This window comes from Columba livia, chromosome 1, assembly GCF_036013475.1.
Source record: "Columba livia isolate bColLiv1 breed racing homer chromosome 1, bColLiv1.pat.W.v2, whole genome shotgun sequence".
NCBI classification, from domain to species: domain Eukaryota; kingdom Metazoa; phylum Chordata; class Aves; order Columbiformes; family Columbidae; genus Columba; species Columba livia.
This window is the reverse complement of record NC_088602.1, coordinates 202,761,557-202,769,167: the sequence shown is the minus strand read 5'-3', so window position 1 is coordinate 202,769,167 and position 7,611 is coordinate 202,761,557. Positions and strand designations below refer to the sequence as shown.

The 7,611-nt window shown below is 42.3% G+C and overlaps 1 protein-coding gene across 4 annotated transcripts in view; it reads left to right on the top strand.

Moving 5' to 3' along the window:
* Positions 1-6,147: 6,147 nt before the first annotated feature.
* Positions 6,148-7,611, top strand: part of SEMA3D (semaphorin 3D) — a 139,181-nt gene continuing 137,717 nt past the window's right edge. Inside the window, exon 1 of one of the 4 annotated variants that reach the window (XM_021300628.2) lies at positions 6,148-6,341. The gene's annotated coding sequence lies outside the window, so the exon portion shown is untranslated. Of the gene's footprint in view, positions 6,342-6,504; positions 7,039-7,611 lie in introns of those variants that run through there. The other 3 variants (XM_005512063.3, XM_021300627.2, XM_065049222.1) reach the window with 3 other exon arrangements.

Here is a 7,611-nt window from a genome sequence, read left to right as displayed (position 1 = left end):
ATAAATGATGAAAGTCTTCATTTACTGAAAGGAAAAAGTTTAAAAATGTAAAAGCTAGCTAACCCAACACATGTACACACTGCATTTCACTTCATATCTGCAGTTTACTAAGACAGAAGATCTACCCAAAACCACAGTATCAAATGCTGACTTGTGAATGCACTGGGATCCTTCACATTTGAGTTCAAGCTACAGTGTTCTCAGTTGATAGAACCACTGAATATATAAGCATTTTATATAAATGTGCATGGTTTCAATTATGCTAAACTTATGAGTTTGTTTTTCTTTTTTTTTTTCCTTTTTTCTTTTTTTTTTTTTTTAATTTTTTAGACCATAGCACTGAAGACTGAATGGCAGCCAGGCATAGCCACATCTAGAAATGTTGCTGTATTAAATCTAGTATAAAACTGAATAAATGATTTATTCTGAAAGGAGAAATAAACAAAATTAATTAAAAATCTGTTTGTTTAGCTTGAATAAAATGTATTTCTGTCAGACTTTGAAAGTAATTTTGTTCAACAAAGACCACCAACATGTGGTCACTCTGTTTCCAGGTTATAATGCTGAGATGAATAGCACCTTTCATAGCAGTCCTCAACAACCTCTGGACTCGATCCTGAAAACACTTTGTATGTAATTATGTTGGCTTCAGCTGTACTACTTCAGGGTGGGTTTCACTCACTTAACATTAGACATTTAGAAGTAGACATGTAGGCTCCCTCTGCAGTCAAAGGAGAGATACAGAAAGCACTAAGGAGTTCTCATCCTTGTCTACATATATATATACTTTTTAATTATGAGATGCATTATCGTAGAGGGAGATTGGCATCAGTCTCTTTTGACTGCATGATTAGCCTATATAATTAGAAAGCTAGGTTTTATGAAATAAGTTTATTTGCAAATTTGAATTCATATGTGTATGACTAGCAAAACCTGGAATACATGCATGAGTGGACAGAACTAGTCAGTGCAATATTCATCACTTTATTAAGTGTATAACATATATCAGTGACAACTGATGCCTCCTTTGGCTAGAAAGTTGGTGGTCTAAAGGCCATAGAAATGCTAAAGTACAGTCAAACCTGGATACAGTTACGATGTAAATGGCAGTGGGATGCAAAAAGGACTCACTTTATCATATGAGCCAGAATTACTGTAACGGGGCAAGGGGGCTACAGCTCCCACAGAAATAGGTTCAGCTGCTAAAAAACTACACCTGGCCACATGGGCAACAGTGGGTTGTGCTCCTGTAAAAAGGTGTCATTGAATTGTGGAGTAAAAAAAGACAAGAAAACAGTACTGGTCTTTTCCCAACAACTCTCCACAAAATAAATTTCTAATTTGAAATGTAGCTCACTGTGGATCGTAGAGATACTAAAAATATGATGATGTGTGCTTGCAAGGATTTTGCTAAGCTTTTGGGATTTGGTTTCCATTCACTGGGATTTAGATGTCTTGCTAAAATCTTTTTGGGTACTTTAGGTTTCTTGTACAGAGAAACCCAGACTTAAACTTTTGAAGTTTCCCTCTGGAGTTCCCAAAAGCCACAACTTCCATGAATATATGGATGTTTGCATTAAAAATGATGGGGTGATCTTCAAATCTGTTGCACACAGACAAGATGAAAGGGTTTAAACAGAACACTAACACAGAACTGAGGGAGTGTGTAAACAAACACTCTATATACCAAGTTACTGTTTTCGACCTGACAGTGCTGATAACTCCCATCTTCCAGACAAATTTTATACCAACTTGGCCAGTAGTATATTATCTTAAGCTACTAACAACAATCTATTCTCACTGATGAAGCTATAACCAATCTAATGTTTACAGTTTAAGGGAGAAAATATTTTAATATAATCAAAATAGCTATTTATTGAGGACAGTGAACATGAGCCCATGTAAAGTATGCTGTAGACCATTAAGGCATGTGGTTTCATTTAACACTATTTTGCTTGCAAAGTGATCACCTAGAGTTAAGGTTTGCCCTAAACTGGGTAGGAAACAAAAATATGCAAGAATAAATAATAAATAGGGTGTGTTTTGGACAAAGACATCTTTTAGAGCCAGAAAGAACATTTCTATCTATAGAAGCATTGCTTGGATGTTTGTCTTCTGTTAACCACAAGTACATATTTTCACTAGAAAAAAAGTGACTTTTAGGCATTCACAAAGATTTGTTCATGCTAAGGATAAACAGAACTAGATATCCTGTGTTCAGAGATAAGAAAATACATGGAACCTTTTATTGTAATAGCACTCATGTTTTATTAAAATTAAGGGAGTTTTTATTATTTTTGTTATTACTACAGCCACTGTGAGGGGAAGTGAAGTTCTCTGGACACAGCTCAGAACTGATATTGTTCTTATCCTCCCCTGCTTGATGCTGAAGTCGATAAATCAATACAGCAGTTGTTGCTATTCTGTGAATACAGGATAATGCCTTAAATCCATTAGGTCAACCACTGGTTTCACTGGAGGCAGAAGCAGGAGGTAGAAATGCAACATATGCTTGCAGCCCAGAAGCCAACGATGTCCTGGACTGCATTACAAAGAGTGTGGCCAGCAGGTCAGGGAGGTGATTCTGCCCCTCTGCTCCACTCTGGTGAGAACCCACCTGCAGTGCTGGTCCAGCTCTGGGATCCTCAGCACAGGACACACATGGACCTGTTGGACAGGGGCCAGAGGAGCCACAGGAATGATCCAAGGCTGGAACAGCTCTGCTAGGAGGACAGGCTGAGAGAGTTGGGGTTGTTCAGCCTGAAAAAAATAAGGCTCTGAGGAGACCTTATTGCAGCCTTCTGGTACCTAAAAGGGGCCTACAAGAAAGCTGGAGAAGGACTTTTTATGAGGGCTTGTTGCGACAGCACAATGGGCAATTATTTTTTACTAAAGGAGAGTAGGTTCAGGTTCAATATGAGGAAGAAATATTTTACCATGAAGGTGGTAAAACACTGGAACAGGTTGCCCAGAGAGGGGGTAAACACCCCATCCCTTGAGACATCCCAGGCCAGACTGGACCAGGCTCTGGGCAACCTGAATTTGAAGATGCCGCTGCTCATTGCAGAGGGGTTGGACTAGAGAAGCTTTGAAGATTCCTTCCAACCCAAACTATTTTGTGGTTCTATGAAATCAGTTCTGAGATTCATTGGTTTTATTTAACATGGCAGGTACAGTCGTTGTTCCATGTTTGACACTTTCATGTCTGCTACTGGAAGCAGAGACAGGGGTGGGTGGCTGGGAATAAGCACTGCCAGGGCATCCAGGCTTGTATGTCAAGACCTAATTTCTTGGTCTTTTCAGCAGAGAGTGGGAAGTTCTTTTTGAAATTTTGAAAGCTGGAAATGAGTTACAGGGTCTTCTCATGAAGGACCTCCAAGACACCAAATGTATAGTTGTTCAGTTGGAAAAGATTCATTAGGCACAATTTAGCCTTACATTTGGAAAACAGTCTCTCTCCTTAAAAGATTTAAGCAACATCGTTGTATTGCATAGTGCTGCAAGCATTTCCATCACTATTTACAGAACGAATAATAGAACTCAGCATAAGGTTAAATGCCTATAGTGTGGCATCATGCTGCTGTCTCATGTTTCTCCTGCAGCTTGTACTATGAGTCTACCTATATGCTTTGACAATTTACCTCAGACGGAATAGTTTTCTCCAAAATATGCCAGATAGGCATTACAGTATCTGGACAGTGTACGGACTTAAGATCAAGCAGAAAAGAAAGGGAATAGAAAGTGACAAAACCAGCTTACCTCTTTTCCTGTTTGTAATTATTTGCTAAAGAAATATTTGATTGTTTAATTCATGCTTGTATTAATGTTCAATGAGTAAAGAAAAAAGCAGATATCTGATGTTCAACTTTTGCTCTTTTATGAGCCACTCAACCTTACAGGAAATGTGAACTGTTGCCCAGGGCACTGAATGTGGAATTTGGTTTTAGGGAGTCCTCAAATTAGCTACAAAATACAAAAAGGAGGAAAAAAAATCAAATTCATGTTTGTAAGAACCTGTTGAATATTTCTTCCACCCAATAGTCAGCATCCTTTCTGCAGAAAAAAAATGATGTCATCCATTATCACCTGCACCTTTATAATCATCATATCTTAAAAAAACTGAAAGGAACCCTTCTATTTCTATTAAAACTTCAGACGCTTTCTGTAAATTTGTTAGAAATTCCTGCAACTTTCGGGGCATTTCAAACACCCTGCAGTCCTGACCAAAAAGGTTGCTCAAAGAAATAACATTAATACAGACACTGAGAAATGTAAAATTCCATCCAGTGTCTCCCAGTGAAGCTGTGCTTATCTGCTCTGGGATTTTCTGAACAGTGGTTTAAAATACTATGCCAAGCAATGTATCAACTGATCATTTAAAATGATACAGTGCAGATGGCTAAGGCCTCCTCAGCCCGTGTCCGTGGTATGACCTTGTGTAACCTTGGTTTACAGCCTTAGTAACAAGGAATAAAAAATAATGTTCTTTCTGCAATGTCTGCACAGAAATTTTATGAACTTTCACAGTTTTCATTCAGCAAACAGCCACAAGAGGGCATCTTTTTTCTTGGTTTCTTGCACTTCAATACATGAAGACCTTAATTATTCCACAAAATCTTTTGTATAATTCTTGAAAGATGAATCTTCTGCTATTTATGCGACCAAAACTATGTGTTTTCATGATAAAAACGTTTCCAAATCCATTTATTTTACGTTTCATAGAGACTACAGGCTGGTTCCACAAATGAGAAAGGAGGAAAATTCATAGTGATTTATTTTTCACAGGAGTCTGAAACATCTCCAGTATATGAAGCGAGCACTACTTTTCATCGTGTTTTATTTTTCTACCAGGATTCACGTTTTTAGAACACATTAAAGCCCAAGTCTGTATTTTTAATGAATGCTTAAAAAATCAACAGGGATTTTTCTGCCATCAACTTGCTCCTTATTTTCTCTTTCTTGAGCTTCTTCTGGAGCAGAAAGTGGTTACCAGCAGAGTGCTGTGATGTTCAGTGTGTATCTGGGAATGAGGTAAAATACAAGAATCATTTAATTTACTTTACATTACTTTACTTTACATTAATTTAATTACATGAATTTAAAACACAAACTGGGCTCTAATCTGCATCATACTGATCACAATGATATTTTTGTTAAACAGTGACATCCAGGGATTAAAGCAATGGGAAGCCTTATTGATGATAATGAAATGAGTGTGGGAAATCAAATATAAAATTCCCTTTTGAAGGCCTTAAACATCAGAAGTCAATGGCAGCTATTAAACAACCTGTCTTCAGATCCCTCCATTTATTTTGTGGGAATAGAAGACACATGTAGACAAGTGGAGTCTGTGTATCTGTGTGTGTGCCGAGTTTATAAAAACATCACCAGCTTGGTCCTGTAGTAACAAACTGTTTCAAAAATGTAGATTAAAAAGTGTAAAGCTAGCTTTTGGTGAAGTTAGGAAACAAAAACAAAATCCATATTTAAACCCTACCTTGTATGCCCAGACCACCCATCTGACTTCTATGTGAACGGCAGGTGAAGATGAATTTCTACTGAGGGTGGTAACATAGTGGAAACTCCAATACATTCATCTGGACTTCTTTGGTTCTGTTATTTCATAGAGCAACAGTCACGGTCTGTTCTGCAACTGTGTTGCCAGCTGAAGACTTTCAATCTGAGCTCTTCACTAAGGGAAACACAGTTTTTGAAAGAGTCCTAGTGTGCCTTGTCTGGAAGTGTCTGACATTATCTGTGCCATGTGTTCAATGGCTCTCAGCCTGTGGGCAGAAAGGCGCTTCCTCGGGCAGCCACAGAAGGAAACATGTTGGGGAGAAGGGTTTGGTGTGGGAGTGGGTTGGTCCAGGAGAGAAATTCTCTCTTAGGAAGTGGTCTGCAGCATGCAAAAGCTGGAGAACCACCGATGTAGCACATTCCATGGGCAAAACAAATAAATGCAAAGGCACATTTATCCCTGGCAGCTACAATTTTACATGCAGACTCCTCTTAATCATGCACCAACCCCTTGCTATGAGCCACTGCCCATTTGCTCTCTCCTTATCAGAAAGTGTGGCCAGCTGGCCTTTTTTTTTTTTTTTTTAACTCCCAGTGTACCAGGCAGGGACCTGCAGTTCATCCCCAGCGGGAATGTGTCACGAGAATAATGTGAGTGGAGCTGAGGTTGCTTTAGACATTATGATTTGGACCAACACCCGTGCAGAGTGATCACAACATTGGATTGGGATGCCCCTGTGCAAACTTAGAGCTCTGTGATCCAGGTCTGTGGTCCAGAGGAAAGCACATGAGCTTAGGGTCCCGCAGTGTCCGGTGTCATCAGGGTGAGCATATTCCTCCCACGTTCTGTGTGTCTGATTGTATGTCTGTGTGTGTACTCCGCTGCTTTTCACGGAGCTAATAGTGGCCGGGGCTGTGACCTATGCCGGGAGCAGCAGCAGTGGGTGTGTGCCTGAGCTGACACACACACACACACGCAGCAGCCCATTTGCTGGAGGGGTGTGCATGTGCGTGCGAGGGAGTGGAAAGGGGTGGCGGGGATGGAGGAAGGGAAGCCAGGGGAAAGTCTGACACTCCGCGCAGAAGGAGCGAGACCCTCCGCCGCCGCCACCGCCGCCGGGGAGGAGCCGGCCTCACTCGCAACGCCTCCAAAAACCCGGCCACCGGCCCCGGCCCCGCACCGGCCTCACCCCGCACCTCGCTGCCACTCCGGCTCCCCGGCAGGTACCAGCCAGCCCCCGCGGGAACCCCGCCACTTTACGCCGCTCCGCTGCGCGCTGGGGCACTTTTCCGGAGAAGGGGTGGAGAGGGGGGCGGGTGGAAAAGTGCAAGGGGTTCCCCCTCCTTGTCCCGAACCCTCTGCTCGCCTCTGCCCCGACAGCTGCCGTGGCAGCTGCGGAGCGGGTGACAGCGCCCGGTACCTGGCGACGGTCTCTGGGCCACCTGCCCGGCTGTCATCAAGGAGGTGAGGTGCGCTGCCTCGGGGAAAACCCTCGGCTCTGCCCTGGGAGCGCAGAAGAGGTGGGTTTGGGAGGTCAGGAACGAGGAGGTGACAATTTTGCGGAGCAGGGGTGAAAGCCTGGGGAGATGGGAGTGGTGCCGGCAGGGGGAGAGTTTTGTTCCCTCAGCCCCGGAACCTCTGCGCCTGATACCGCTTCGCATAGGTGTCTCAGGGCGATGGAAAGGGTAGCATGGGCATAATCATCCCATGTCTACCAGCAAAACAGTTGCGTATTGGAGTGGTGGCAAAATTCCTTCCTTTCCATGAAGTTCTTCAGCATTGCCGTGAGCTCGACTCTGACGAACGTGTCCATCACTAGGGGCTGCAGAGCACCTGGTTGGCCCGGGGTGCTCACTGAAATGGGATTGTTTGTCTTCTCACACTGACAACCTCTGCTTTGTGCAGTAACACAGAGGGTGGTAAAGCTCCTTGTTTTGCAGTGAATATTACAAAATGAAAGTTTTTTGCTTCTAGAATGGAAACATTCCTGAGCACGTTAGGTAATCAGTGACTGTAGAGAAGAAGCTGAAAGCAGCCACTTTTCTTTTAGAAAAGCTTCACTTTGATTTGAACTGGGAAAATTTGTCCAAGAA